A 16,899-nucleotide genomic window follows, 5' to 3' on the forward strand; every position below is an offset into this window, starting at 1 on the left:
AAACAGTAGAATATAACAATGGTTAGATCAGTATATCCAACAGCTATCTAAATGAAGACCAGCCATCTAAATCACCAGGTGTGTGTATAGACATGTTTTTCCCCCATTAAGCTGTAAACCAAGCTTTTCCTCCGTGCAAATCATTAACAAATCACTAAGCTTGCTTTATTTGTACATTGGCTCTGGATCATGTCGCTTGTCGCACTGTAATGAGCACAGAGAGCTTGTGCTGAGCTGTAGCTCAGCACGTCCGACTTCCTCGGTCAGATTAACGTCAGAACTCCTTCAGTTCAAGGTCGTTGGCCCTGATACTGGGAGGGACACTATTAGTCACTGAAGAGTTTTTTGTTTACTTATCCCTGAACTGGATACATCCCGAGTGGGCACAATATCCAATTAACGTTGAATTGGCGTTATTTAAACGATGAATCGACGTTAATTCCATGTTGAATTAACGATATTTTTAGATATTATGCCCTCTGGGTTCTTGAAGATGCCTTTTTCCATGCAACATTTATTGCCAATAGGCACAGGCTATAGGCGTCCAGTGGCAAGTGGCTATTTGGAGCAAATCCCTAGGGAGAAGATACTGAACATGTTGGTTTTAAGTTGATCTTCATAGACTATTCTCAAACACTTAAAACTCTTCAACAGTCTTAAAAAAATCCACTTTTCCAATAATTTTTTAACGTTTCGAAAATCGTATTACACTTTCAGGCTTTCCCTAACCGGATAAGATTTTCCTCAACCAGCTAAATCTGTTGTGTGCCTGTTATGTCTTTCAAAACTCGTATCAAACATTTGGACCCATAGAAAGGGCAACTTTAACTGAATTAAATATTTCGGGTCTCGTCAACCAATAATGTTCGTCTCAACCTTCGAGGTCTCCACAACCAATAACGATCATGGCAAACTTTCCAAGCAATTTTGAGCCGTCGAGAGCTCTCTAAATCTCGTTTAGGCTTTCGTGAACCGTTTGAATCTGTCTATAAGCATTTTAAACTCATTTAAGGCCGTTCCAGTCACTCCAAAACCGTTTCAGGCTTTCAAAAAGCAATATACTATTTCTCTTGTTTTTCATCGTACATTTCAAGACCCACAATAATACACTTCTTGGTTTATGCTACTTATTGAAAATTAGTTATTGATAACTGAGTGTACCAGCTGTTTCTTTGCTCTTAACCTTCCATGTAAGGCCTTCACTTTCCGTCTAAGACCTTAACCTTCCGCCAAAAATCTTAACGTTCCATCTATTACCTTATCCTTTCACCCCTGACCATATTCTACCATTTAAGGCCTTAGATCGACGAGGAAGGTGTTGGACGGAAGAATAAGGTCTTGAAATGGAAGGATATGGTCTTGGATGGAAGGTTAAGGTCAAAGATGGTACGTTATGGTCTTAGATGGAAGAATAAAGTCTTATTATATGGATGGATAAAGGTCTTCTCCCGTGGGTAACAGATTTACCTTCCTTGCTGCTCTTCTCTGTTCCTCTCCTCTCATCTCCTCTTCCTTCTATACACTGCTCCTGCTATACTCCACTCTTTCTGTTACACCTCTTCTCTCCTGCTGCTCCTCCTCTACTCTCGGCTAAGCAAATAACAACTATCTTTACCACTTATTACTAGTCGTGAAGCGTAAGTGATCCCTCGTAAGTGTCTATTCGTAAGTGACCCCCTTGTAAGTGACGCCTCTTAAGTAACGCCTCGTAAGTGACCCTCGTAACACGGGCCAAATAGCCAACTAGAAGGGCTCCGGTAAAACACTTTACCCAATGCATACCTATTAAGTCCTGCTGACCACTCGCCAGACATTACCACCAGACACGGGCTCGGACCACTGGCCAAGCAAATAGGCCTCCAATTGACTTCTCTCTATCCCCCGTCCCCAATAAACTCCCAGTGTGATACTTGGCCTCGTCAGCGTCATCTTGTAGCACTTCACTGAAGAGTAGGACCTCGCGTACGCCGTCAGCAGGGAAAAGGAGCCAAGGTGGCAGTACTTAACCTCCAATGTGATATTAAACAGACTCTTAAGTAGTCAAATGCCCCTTATCTTATCTTGTATAATAATAACCTCATCCTGCTCGACATAAATTATCCACCGGGTAGCTGACCAACTGCTAAGTCCATTTTTATATATTTTTAAGAACTCTTTTTCTGCCTCAAGTATAATTTCCTCTGGGAATATCAGAAGCTGGAAAATTCAATAGATCATATGCAAATGAGTTAATGTCAACATTTTTGGCTTTCGTAAACTGTGGTTTAAAAAACAAAAAGCTCCAACATTGAACTTGACACAGATGTTATAGATTAATTAACAGGAAATTTGAACAACAAATCGCGCCCACATTAAAGAATTAGATGTTGAAGGTAGTCCAACATTTCCAGCTTTCAAACTTAAGAAGACCCAAGGTTACAAACCTCTCATATAAGCACCAGCTTAGACAACTTACGACAACTTCGTAAGTTGTCGACAACTTCACGATCAGTACATCGCATATTGACGTATAAATCCCAAACGGCCGGTATATGTAATACTAGAATTCCCAGCGGCTCTCAAAACTGATGGGCTGTCCCATTTTCTATTCAAGGGTTCTGGGTTAAGTTAGGTTCTGGCAATTTAATACATCATGTTTGCGACGTTGGAACAGGGTATAGTTCCAGCGTCCAGCTCGAGAGGACGGGCTGCTTACGAGCAACCCGCAATAGGACAAAAATGCAATAGGACAAAAAAATAATAATAATATCTGAATTGTTCATTAAAAAATGCAATTAATATTGGTGAGAATTATCACTGCAAAGTAAGCCTGCACCAGACAAAATACGCCTCCATAAAATAACCAATTAGATCACTACGATTTATCACCAGAGCACTTACATAATGCTCATTAATCAATACATTGGGTCATCCAACTTTTTCATTTCACATTTTGTCACTCACCCGGGGCACAATAGCACGATCTGATACACAGTATTGAACATAACCACGGGTCCATCTGTACTACGACCAGGTCTATCGACATTACTACCATTTGATAATTCCCCTACACCCATATCAACTTCAATCTTCGACACCTTGTTACACCTACAGCTGTGGTCATTATTTATCAATATCAACACCGACTAGTGCACCAATATTCCTACTCCGTAACGCTGAAGTAATAGCAAAGAAGGGATGTGACAACGACTCACACGATCCTTCAAGGGGGAACTGACAGAGTCGACAAAGATAAACTCGCGGCAGTGAGTGGGACCAGATGGAGGGATCCCACGTAGAAACTAACCTCTCAGAAGAACCACAGACACGCCAGAAACGCCATACTGGATATAATATATGACAAAGAGGCCAAAAGGTTCATGATGCATCACATTACTTAATGTTCCAGAGGAGGGGCCCATATGTGACTCATTGTAAACACACATGAGTGAGTTGAGTACATATATGTCACGAGAAAAAGTGCTAATGCGGACAAAGTTACGTGAAGCCGCACAGGGTGTGTAATTGGATCAATGAGTTGCTGAAAATATTATGATTATTCGTGTTAACTGGGGCGTCCTGCAAAGTCCACCATGTCTTGTATGATTAAAATTCTGACGGGATGTATTTTATCCTTTTATTAGTGTTGAACGGGGTATATTTTATCCTTTTATTAGTGTTGAACGGGGTATATTTTATCTCTTTATTAGTGTTGAACGGGGTATATTTTATCTCTTTATTAGTGTTGGACGGGGTATATTTTATCTCTTTATTAGTGTTGGACGGGGTATATTTTATCTCTTAATTAGTGTTGGACGGGGTATATTTTATCTCTTTATTAGTGTTGGACGGGGTATATTTTATCTCTTTATTAGTGTTGGACGGGGTATATTTTATCTCTTTACTAGTGTTGGACGGGGTATATTTTATCTCTTTATTAGTGTTGGACGGGGGGTATATTTTATTATGCTAGGCAGTGTACAGGGTGGTGCCCAGGAAAGTCTACCCCGCCCATCACTCTCTCTCCGTTTATTGATTGATTGTTGCCGCCGAAGGTGGCTAGTCTATTGTGCACCCCATACTCATCCTGTGAGCGGTAGCGCAAAAGCATTACAGAGGGCACAAAAGGTCTTTATCAGACCTCATCTTAGATTATTACATAAACAATTTCTTAAATCCTTCACACCTTATAGATACAATGTCAGCTAGTTACAGAGAAAGTGCTATAACAAGAGCTACATATTTACAGTAAGTCATCATACATTAATGGTAGGTCTTGTCGTTAATACATAATAGTTTGGCCAATGGGGATATTACAGAGTCATAGGGGAGCTTCTGTTTATTATTAGTCCTCACAATACACTACTTGTTTCTGAATCTCATATGTCGTTCATCTACTGGAAGCAAAATGTGGGTACAGTGCAAGGATTTCAGGTAATTTATCCATGGTAATTAGATAGGTTGCCATATCATACAGTGTGAGCTTAGATTTATCTCTAAAAGGCTCAATTTTACAACAATCTAAGATATAGTGTTCGAGTGTGTGTCCCTGCCTATGTCCACAGACTTTACACTTTACTTCATCTAGATCCCTATACAAGCCGAACTGCCAGAGATACTTGTAGCCAAGTCTTATACGAGCTGTGACAACATCTGTTAGTCTACTGACTTTGTTACTTGCCCCATACACATGTTTTACTTCACACATTTCATTGTGATGAACAATGGACCTGCTAGTTCCAGTTTGCACTGTTCTACTTTCTTCAAATCCATCTAGGAGTTCTCGTCTAATGACACTATCTCCCTCATTTATCCTATTCCTACACTGCCCCTTCTCCTTCCTTCCCCCTCTCCCCTTTCACCATCTATTTCCCTTCTCTCTCCTTCACCAGCATCTATTACTCTCTCCTCTTTCTCCCCTATTTCCCTTAACCTAACCTTTGCCTCCATCATACCCTCCCTCCTACCTTATCTTAAGGAAGAAGGTAAGGAGGTTTACCTTTTCTCCTCTTGAATTGGTCTATAGAGTGACGGCTTCGCTTCTTGCAGGGTCGGCGTTCGATCCCTAGTTGTTCTGGTGAATAGATTCCATTGCTTCACTCTATTCCCAATTGGGGGTGGACGGTAGAGCGACAGTCTCCCTTCAAGCAAGTCAGCGTTCAATCCCCGATCGTCCAAGTGGTTGGGCATCATTCCTTTCCCCCGTCTCATCCCAAATCCTGAACCCTTCCAAGTGCTATATAGTCGTAGTGGCTTGGTGCTTTTTCCTGATAATTGCTTCACCTTCCTTGCCTTCCACCTCACGTTACTTTTCCACCCTATTCCCCAACCCCCAACCACTTGGACTGTCTAGGATTGAACGCCGACCCGCATGACGCGAGACCGTCGCTCTACCGTCCAGCACAAGTTGACTCTGCTTGAAGACGGAGAGTGACAATAGAATAAAGAAAATGTTAATTTTAAGTAGGAGAAAACACAGACCAACCAACGTTCCCTGGTCACTTACCACAGGTTTTCCAAAGTAGTTTACAGGCAGCTGTGTAAAATGTCCTGATGTGTTTTTCTGGGCAGGAAAATTGGCAGGTGATTTGTAAAATTACCCCCTCACTCGAAGCCCTATTGCCGACCATTAAGATCCCACACACACACACACACACACACACACACACACACACACACACACACACACACACACACACACACAAAACGACTGTCTGGCCAGGTTTTTATTTAATTCTATGCTCTTTTTCTTTTAACCTTGGATTTGTGAGGCAAGGATTTCTTCTCGATTGTCTCTCTCTTCTCTGTTTTCTTCTCTCTCTCTCTCTCTCTCTCTCTCTCTCTCTCTCTCTCTCTCTCTCTCTCTCTCTCTCTCTCTCTCTCTCTCTCTCTCTCTCTCTCTCTCACTCACTGGCAAAGAGACAAGTAATTCGGACATGAAACTTGTTTCATGATTCTGTTTATATTCGAGTGAAGAAAGTAAAGTTTCGTGAGACTTGACTCGACTGCATCATTTGACGCTCCAATAGAGCTCCATAGAGCCCTGTGGCCTTGCTTGATATAAGTAGAGGGGACAGATGGGAAAAAAGAACCCGTGTTTTTTTACCATAATTTGTCAAACGCAACTTAGTCGAAGTTCCGCTGAATAAATTTACTTTGATCTATGACATTATCGTTGATTTTTGGCTTTTCATCCTTTCACCAGCTCAACGGAAGCGTTCTTGTGAGGCTTATGAATTAGGAGCCTTGGCGGGTCGGCTGGCGGTGGCTGGCGACGGCTGGCGACGGAACCAAAGTGTAAACAGTTCAGAATACTCAATCACAAAACATACTACGTCGTACCATTTACCTGCGCTGTTTGGGTCTCGAACCGTGGACCCTACGCATGTGAGGCCGCAGCTTTATCGACTGAGCTATGTGTAGTCTTGATAAGGAATGGTTTTTAATGACAATTTATATTACGTCGTAGATGAGTCGTCTCAAATTTCAGTTAGAGCTTCAGGGTGGGGAACACGAGACGTGATTCATTTCGTTCTCCAGAATCACGTGAAGAACACTTCAAGTCCTTCGTGGAGGCAATGTCCGCGGCCATCGGGAATAATTTGGTGTTATTTGTATGAAGACATGTTGCTTGCTCGGCTACCTTTCGCTGTCTTCACAATTCTTACACACCAAGGACTGGCATCATCAAGCAACCCCCCTCACGAAACCTGTACATCTTAATGATGACACATTTGTTTACATTTATTAAACTATTCGTGAATTTTAAAACTTCACAATCCACTTCGTGTTTAATTTTAACACTAAATTACTTCACTCTGAATGTCTTAAGGAAAGCTTAAGTATGAATTTTCACTTGTAAGCTTCTTGAAGCAGTAGGAAGCGTTTCCTTACTTATTGGGTATCTTACTGGGTGCCTTACAGTACCCAGTAAGGTACCAGGTACCGTACTTACCGTATGGTAAGACAAATCTCATCAGTCCAGGGATGCAGAGCTTTATCCAGCTTGAGGGATATCGGGTAGTCCAGCCCCAATACTTAAAAATATAAATCACATCAGATTTGAGGTCAATTGTCAGAGGATATAATTTGCTTGGCTAAGTTCCAATATTATGATTGTTTTCAACAAATCTCAATAACTTTATTCATTTACGTGTAAGTTACCACAATGAAATATTAACACATAATCTGAGCGCTTCCGTATATTTAAGACATTACCAAGGAATGCAGTGTTCAGAAATGTATACTCACAAGACCTGATTCATTAAATCTTTGAAACATCAAAACTTACCAGAAAATGCCATATATCTCTGACAACAGGAGACCCAAAACTGGCTTATTCGAGTATTATATAATTTTCTAATTTATATATTGTTCTATTTTTGTTTGTAAATATAGTGAACGCTGCAATTTAAAATTTAGTCCCTGACTATATAAATTATCAGAGAGATCTGTCAGCACTGTCTGTCAAACACTGATATTTTTTTCCTTTACTTTCGACCATTTCTCTTCATTGTTGCGATATTCGCAAAAAAGACACACAATAGTTATCTATATCCTGAAATAATTACTTAATATCCTGAGATATAGGTGTCTAGAATCCTTATTAATTCACAACATCATTAATTCATCAATCCAAGTGATTGGTGATTAATTAGTGCTCTTCTGACATATAAAATCTAGGATACGAATGCTGATACTTCTTGGAGGAAAGTATTTTATGAGTAAACGACGGGTGAACCCAACATCTACGGAGGCGATGTTTTTGTGTTGTATGTAACGTTGTATTCTCTCAACTCTCCCTAGTGCAGCATTCTTGATCAGACCTGTCTCAGCTGTTGTATTATATCACCAGCTGTTCTAGTCTCTCCTCAGCTGTTGTATTATATCACCAGCTGTTCTAGTCTCTCCTCAGCTGTTGTATTATATCACCAGCTGTTCTAGTCTCTCCTCAGCTGTTGTATTATATCACCAGCTGTTCTAGTCTCTCCTCAGCTGTTGTATTATATCACCAGCTGTTCTAGTCTCTCCTCAGCTGTTGTATTATATCACCAGCTGTTCTAGTCTCTCCTCAGCTGTTGTATTATATCACCAGCTGTTCTAGTCTCTCCTCAACTGTTGTATTATATCACCAGCTGTTCTAGTCTCTCCTCAGCTGTTGTATTATATCACCAGCTGTTCTAGTCTCTCCTCAGCTGTTCCATTTTCTCAGCTGTTTGAATCTCTCTTCAGATTGTGAGGTTGAATTTTTCCATCCCTAAACCTATGCTGACGTCGTAACAAGAGCTCTGCTCTCAAAATGATCGACTAGCCATTGTCTTGTGAACTTTTCCGTCACCTTGCAAGATATGCAAGTAAGGAACACTGTACTGAAGTGGAGCCCCTTCTGTCTGTGTCTTTGTATATATATTTTGGGACTACATTGACCAATTTCCAATTATCTGGCAGCTCCCCTGTTTCCATGGACTTGGTGCCATAGTATGTGACTATCACTAGGATTTCGTTCCTTTTCTTACTAACCCTGGTATAGTTTTCCTTATGTGGGATGTTGGGAGCGGCGTGGGGTAGTACACACACTATTTCCCGTGTCTTACGTGGGAAGTAGTGTCTATATTTCTGATGATACATCATCTTCAACACAATTCGAACTATGAATGACCTGGCGATAGAACCCCTGCATTAATAAATGGTTTTAATTATTTAACTTTTTAAATAATGGTCCATTTGAGAAAAGTTCTACAATCCAGAAGGAATCAGTACTCAGGCTGTTGAAATGAGCTCATTGCCATCTGAAGTCAACACTATCAAGGGGATCGAACGAGAGTCGAAACAGATTCCTAGAACGAGCCGTATTACGACGACAATGAGAAATGAATCTCATCTTCGATAACTTGGAACGGAAATCGAAGATAAAATTATTAAAAGTAAATACAATTTCTGGCTATAGCAGAAAACCCGAGATCTTTGAGCAATATTTTTTGGCGTGTTGAACAAAACAAAACTATTTCAGTTTATCGCTATATAACTTATTAGTTAAGGCACAAACAAAACAACTATTTTCAGGAAGGGGTTTTAGCCTCTGACTCACTCTCTCTCTCTCTCTCTCTCTCTCTCTCTCTCTCTCTCTCTCTCTCTCTCTCTCTCTCTCTCTCTCTCTCAGGTGTTCCACTTTCTAATTCAGCTGTTCTAATCTGTCTCTTCTTACAACAGTATATAACTATGTTGACCAGACCACACACTAGAAGGTGAAGGGACGACGACGTTTCGGTCCGTCCTGGACCATTCTCAAGTCGATTGTGGTCTGGTCAACATACTTTAGCCACGTTATTGTGACTCATCGCCTGCAGTATGTAACTATGAAAGGACTCGGAGGAAACACGTGTTAGTGCCAGTAAACACCTGTTAACGTACTAACCACAGTTCTGACGCTACAGCTGCTGTGTTAACCACAGTTCTGACGCTACAGCTGCTGTGTTAACCACAGTTTTGACGCTATAGCTGGTGTGTTAACCACAGTTCTGACGCTACAGCTGCTGTGTTAACCACAGTTCTGACGCTACAGCTGCTGTATTAACCACAGTACCGACGCTACAGCTGCTGTATTAACCACAGTACCGACGCTACAGCTGCTGTATTAACCACAGTACCGACGCTACAGCTACTGTATTAACCACAGTACCGACGCTACAGCTGCTGTATTAACCACAGTACTGACGCTACAGCTGCTGTATTAACCACAGTACTGACCCAACTGTTTCTGAAAACCCACAACTTTACAGAACACGTTTATTAAAATAGAGAAAAAGTGGTTTTCTGCTGGATACCAAATTCATGAAATGTCATGTTAACTTTGACAAAAATTGAAATCTCTTAAGTCTTGCTCCTGAATGTAGGTGTGAGAACAATAAGAATTTTCCATCGTCTTGCTCATTCCTGAAACTTGGTGCCTTCCTTTGAAAAATTATTTACTTATTCCTACAAGAGTGAGTGAATTTAAAGACAATAACATAGTTTAGTTGTAAAGTATAATTGTGATGTCCTCATGTACTATCTTCTTGGGTTTTTGTTCTCTTCAGACTGGTCACTGTCTCTCTCTTCCTCTCCCTCTCTTGCTCACCGTCTCTCTCCCTGTCTTTACCCGTCCAGATAGCAAGGCAGTATATACAGTGAGGCACGAAAATTAATTAACACTGACCACAGCGCCAGAGACTCCAGATTTTGCTGTGGGAATACTGTCTACACTGTATAATTAAATTACTTATATAAAGTTGAATTCTCTTCGTGAAATGTTCACAGTTATGTCTGTCAGCCACGTGTCGTGTCAGACTATTGTGTCGTGTCAGACTATGTTTTTGTCATCTAACACAGTTTGGTCTTTATTTAGTGATAAGTTTCTGCTTGATCTAAAACTAATATTAGAAAGGTTTTCCATTACGAGTCAGTGTTGTCTTATCCTTATTGTTGGAGGAATTTCTTCCTTTTTCAACTATGCTATATTTGGGATAATTGTGTTTGGAGATACGAAGCATTAACTGGTATTAGGGAAACCTGGAAGAAGGAAAGTTTCGACATGAGAGTGTGGAGCTTCGGAGAGCATCAAGGACTCGGTTAGCATGGGAGTGTGTGTGTGTGGTGGTCGTGGTGGGAGAGTATTAGCATGGGAGAATGTGTGTGTGTATGTGTGTGTGTGTGTACTCACTTAATTGTACTCACCTAATTGTGCTTGCGGGGGTTGAGCTTTGGCTCTTTGGTCCCGCCTCTAAACCGTCAATCAACTGGTGTACAGATTCCTGAGCCTACTGGGCTCTATCATATCTACATTTGAAACTGTGTATGGAGTCAGCCTCCACCAAATCACTTCCTAGTGCATTTCATTTAGGTGTGTGTGTGTGTGTGTGTGTGTGTGTGTGTGTGTGTGTGTGTGTGTGTGTGTGTGTGTGGTGGGAAGGGTATTATCATGGGATAGTAACGAGCTGGGAGGGATGTAAGCCTTAATCTACAATAGCCCGAAACGTAAACAGAATTGATGAGTCGTACTCACACAGCCACTCACCTGGTTGTTGCAACACAACTAGGTGAGTACAACAAGTAGATGAGTAGATATTTTTCCTCATGTATGTACGGGCTCACCATAGCCCGTGCTACTTGGAGCTACTTGTTCCAAGTAGCGAATCTTTAACAACAACAACAACCTCATGTATGATAAATATATTCAGCTCATGTTGATGTCACTCTCCATTATACATAAAAAACTACATATTATCCTCCGATTAACTACAGCTAAATAACACACATTAATGAGCAGTAAATTAACAATGGCGTCAGCCTAATTGACACAAGCAAAATATTTTGACATTTTAAATATTCAGAAATATAATTTTTAGAATTTCCAGAGAAGTCAAGCTGGTGAAATGCTGCGTTTTTATGCTCTTGAGAAGATTGTGACAGCACAGTGTGTCGTTCAATTATTTAGTTCAATATTGTCTGAACTGTGACGACTAGGATTATGTTATATGAAGATAGGACGATCCTGATGTTAGTGATGATATCTTCTAATCTCTATGGCGTCTTATGAGTACCAGCGTCTTGTGAGTACCAGCGTCTTGAGAGTACCAGTGTCGTGTGAGTACCAGCGTCTTGTGAGTACCATCGTCTTGAGAGTACCAGCGTCTTGTGAGTACCAGCGTCTTGTGAGTACCAGCGTCTTGAGAGTACCATCGTCTTGAGAGTACCAGCGTCTTGTGAGTACCATCGTCTTGAGAGTACCAGCGTCTTGAGAGTACCATCGTCTTGAGAGTACCAGCGTCTTGTGAGTACCAGCGTCTTGTGAGTACCATCGTCTTGTGAGTACCATCGTCTTGAGAGTACCAGCGTCTTGTGAGTACCAGCGTCTTGTGAGTACCAGCGTCTTGAGAGTACCAGCGTCTTGAGAGTACCAGTGGCAACTGTGTTGCTGATAAAGATTTCATCGGAGCCGATGATATATGAGAAGTCATTTTTCACCTTTTGGTAATCCTTCCAACTCTCCCCCCCCCCACTTATTCTCCCCCACACAGACCCTCCCTTTTCTCCATTACCCTTCCTCTTATCACTCCCCATTTACTCTCCTTTTCTACGTTCCTCCTCTCCTTCTCCCAAACAATCCCTACCCCTCTTTTCCATAAATTCCATCTCTCATAAACACACAATTTAATTCCGTATCCAACACACTTCCCACATTCTCTCCCCTCTCACAAACTTCCCCTCATCTCTCACAAACTCCCCCCTCACTTCTCAAAGCCTCCTCACCCAATCCTCCCTTCCCCAAGTCTTCTCACCAGTGCCATACGCTACTTGGGACGCAGTTGATCATAGAAGCGAAAAAATTTGACAGCCGTCTCAGGGTGCACGAACATAGCCATCACCGTCCGTGCTGGCATGGTCCTCATCACCGTCCGTGCTGGCATGGTCCTCGTCACCGTCCGTGCTGGCATGGTCCTCGTCACCGTCCGTGCTGGCATGGTCCTCATCACCGTCCGTGCTGGCATGGTCCTCATCACCGTCCGTGCTGGCATGGTCCTCGTCACCGTCCGTGCTGGCATGGTCCTCATCACCGTCCGTGCTGGCATGGTCCTCATCACCGTTCGTGCTGGCATGGTCCTCATCACCGTCCGTGCTGGCATGGCCCTCGTCACCGTCCGTGCTGGCATGGTAGTCATCACCGTCCGTGCTGGCATGGTACTCATCACCGTCCGTGCTGGCATGGTCCTCGTCACCGTCCGTGCTGGCATGGTAGTCATCACCGTCCGTGCTGGCATGGTACTCATCACCGTCCGTGCTGGCATGGTCCTCATCACCGTCCGTGCTGGCATGGCCCTCATCATCGTCCGTGATGAGGGCAGAGGTGCAGAGGGAAGCAGACACAGATAATAGAAGACAGACAGGGAGAGTGTCTACTACTGTTCAGACGGCGATGAGAGAGACAGTGAAGAGAGACGTAGATAGATAGAGTTAGAAAGACACTAAGAGATAGACATACAGATCGGTATCGAGATGAAAGAGATCGGGTCAACCCGGGCACTGCCGGGTCCCCCCATCTAGTCTGTGTGTATATATATATATTTATATATTTGTATACTGGGGCAGCAGACGTTCCTTTAAGCATACTTGGTTAAATATTATAAATAATGAAAATGAAACAACGCCACATTGCTGGCGTTATTTATCTTATAGTGTAAGCGTTCTATGTTTTATTTTCTTATTCTCGGAATTACAAAAAGCGATCAAGTTACTGAAATTCTTGGTAAGGAAACTCTAGCAGTGAATACGACGTTTCGTTCCATTCTGTAACTTCATCGGGTAAGGGATACACACGGTGCAATTATTTTCTTAAATACCCATGTGAAAGAGGTGAAGTTGTGTGGGGTGAGGTGAATGGTCGCCCCGCATCATATGGGCAAACATAAGGTAAGGAATGGGTGGATAATGGGGGAAAGAATGGTATTCAAACATTAGGTAAGACCGTGAGAGAACTCAGTAGAGATGTCGTTATCTAGTGCTGTATGGTGAGATCTGGATATGAGCGTAGGCAAGGTATGGAAGTGACTATTCTGTATATTTAGGGAGGGTCTTTTTTCTCGTGTATGATATTTTTCTCATAAAATTTTATATATATAAAAGCCTTGTCTTGCTAAGCACAGTTAGACAAGCACAACTAGGGGTCATTACACTTTACTCAGGCCAGGATCAACACAAATTATATCCGGTTCACAGATCATGAATGACCTGTGCTTCACGCCTCAGATGTTCCTCTGCGAATGTTTAGTCACCTTCCTGAGGAGGTTTTGTCTTTGACTCTGCTTTATTTTAAGTGATATTTACACACAATATATTTTTCTGCCAAATATGTATCATATATCTTTACTGTATATTGGCACTGTGCGATATATTGCAAGAACTATTGAAGAAAATGTAAGCAAGCACTCTGGCTTAGCTTACAGGGCATAATGGCTCTAACAAAACAAAGCTGCAATATTCCACAACGCTGTAAGAGTAGTGTGGATACAGCGAAAAATACCACTGTGACAATCTTGCAATAAAGCATTGGCCAAAACGTTGTGGAAGACTGCAATAAGCTGCTATGTTGATTGGGACAAATTACTTTAATTTCATGGCCTCATCTGCCGTCCCTTAGAAAGCAACTTATACACAGTTACTCTGAAATGGTACAATTCAGTCCTAAAATGTTTCTTAAAACAGCTATACTGATATTCATTTATATTATAGACTTTAGATTTCTTCCTGATATGCCAACCAGTCTATAGTGGGTCCCCAAGACCGTTTATAGTGGGCATCTAAGACCGCCAACAGTGAGAATCCAAGGACGTCCTTAGCGACTATCCAAGGCAGTCTATAGTGGGTATCCAAGGCCACCTATAGTGGGTATCCAAAGCAGTCTATAGTGGGTATCCAAGGCCACCTATAGTGGGTATCCAAAGCAGTCTATAGCGGCTATCCAAGGCAGTCTATAGTGGGTATGTATCCAAGGTCACCTATAGTTGGTATCCAAAGTAGTCTATAGAGGCTATCCAAAGCAGTCTATAGTGGGTATTCAAGGCAGTCAATAGTGGGTATCCAAGGACACCTATAGTGGGTATCCAAAGCAGTCTATAGCGGCTATCCAAGGCAGTCTATAGTGGGTATCAGAGCCTTCTATAGTGGGTATCCAAGGCCACCTATAGTGGGTATCCAGGGAGAGAATAGGGCAGAGATTATCATGAACCCATTAACTAAACCTATTGGTACTAAATATTATTCAATAAATTCGCATATCGCTAAGTGTAGAAACCCCGGATATAACCCCCTGAGAGGAAATTATTGATGTCAGTAAATGACGCACTGAAATACCACCATGAAATGGGAAACTGGAATTAGTGGAGGTTTTTTAGTGCCTAGGAAGGGTGGACTGAAGGGAAAGGGTGAGGTAAGTGTGGCCTAAGGGGAAAGGGTGTTGTGAGATAAGGGTGATGATGTGAGGGGAGCAAATGTGACACAGAATGAGGGTAAAAGACCGGTTATATGGCGGAAACGGGACGAGAGAATAGGAAGGTGTATGTACTTTCTTAGCTGTAGTTGAGGGAGTTGAGATCCCGTTCTTGGACCCGCCTCTGCTGTTTTCTGCTCTCGACTGTGGTTGTAATATATATTTAATATATATAAATACACACGATGGAAGACATTTTTGTTTAGGATCTATTCTACATTATTACTCAATCTATTTTTGGGCTGTAGAGCTAGCAGCCATATCCTTACACTTACACACCTTATACATTTTACACCGGGATGAATACCGAGACATACGAGTATGAGGAAAATTACTTCATAAGAACACGAATAAATGTCCCTCCATAAACAAGTTCTAATTTCAACAATATACCAAACTCTTTCTCGGCGTTAATTGCATTTAAACATCTAATAAACATCTAGCAACTAAGTAACAGCGTTTAATTTGGTATTATTGTTTTCGTTTTTAATGAGTTTAATGTCGTAAGCTTCTCGTAGTAAAGTCTTACTCTCCCTCGTTGAGCGTAAGAGTTAAGGCATCGTAACAATATGACGCTGAAGCAAAATACGCGCCAGTAAACCTTTTCACAACACCGACCTGCATCTGAAAGCTGGAGGAACAACTGTCAACTCTTTGATCTAGCCGGAAAGGGTCGAGGGAGAGCAAAGCAGGGAACATTTGTGAAGAATAATTTGACAATTGCACGACCAGCGACCTCATAATGGCCCTGACGAGGTCAGTGGAAGTCCCGACACTGGATAATGATCCCCTGACAAGGTCAGTGGAAGACCCAGCAACAAATAATGGCCATGATGGGAGAATAAACAGCACGGCAGCTTAAAAGCACTCTGATAAGACCATTAGTTAATACCCCAGATAACGCCCCTGACGAGACCACTAGTTAACACCCCAGATAAAAAAACAACAACAAGACCATTAGTTAACACCCCAGATAACGCCCCTGACCAGACCACTAGTTAACTCCCCAAATAACGCCCCTGATGAGACCATTAGTTAACACCCCAGATAACGCCCCTGACCAGACCACTACTAATAACAAGGTAACGAAGCTAGCCCAACCGGTTCTGGTGGAATTACAACAAGCTGCTTTAGATCACATCGTTGTTTTTAACATATTTATATGAATTAAATGTTGATTTTAATCTAATATTAACTATTATGCTTGATTTAGGCATCAGTGTTCCAGAAACAATTGTGTGTCGAATTCCAACAATTTATGAACCTGAAATGTGTTTAATTATAAAATTTTAACTCTGAGCGCGTTGCTGTCACACGATATTAATAACCTTATGACAAGTTCGCTACAAATCACCAAGTTCTATTGGTGTTAATAAGTAATGACTTAATTGCTTCCTTAGTTTAAAGTTCACAATGACGAAGCGGACTATGTTAAACGCCTGAATCCAATTATCTGCCGTTTCTAAAGATTTTACGAACGCTTGATGCAATTTTGATGGCCAAATGGCAAATAAAATTTATGACATACGCAATTGGCGCCACATTGCAGTCTGAAATGATTAATGCCAAATAAAGAGCCTGTGGCAGTGGCGGAGCTTAGGAATGTCCGACGTTGCAGCGCTGGCTCGGTCAGGCTGTGGGAGCCGCCGGACATCAGATGCAATTCAGGGAAATGCTTGATGCAGGAGACACACTACAGCCAGATATTAGTTGGCAGAGATGCCGGATACGACTCATCTCGGGCCAGATATGAGATGCAAGTCTGGTGGTGTGAGGGGTGGGCTTGTAGAGTGGCTGCATGACACTCTAAAGTCAGATGTGGGACGCGCAACTGTTTCAGAGAGAGAGAGAGAGAGAGAGAGAGAGAGAGAGAGAGAGAGAGAGAGAGAGAGAGAGAG

The sequence above is a fragment of the Procambarus clarkii genome, chromosome 62 (assembly GCF_040958095.1).
Source record: "Procambarus clarkii isolate CNS0578487 chromosome 62, FALCON_Pclarkii_2.0, whole genome shotgun sequence".
In the NCBI taxonomy this organism is placed as follows: Eukaryota; Metazoa; Arthropoda; class Malacostraca; order Decapoda; family Cambaridae; genus Procambarus; species Procambarus clarkii.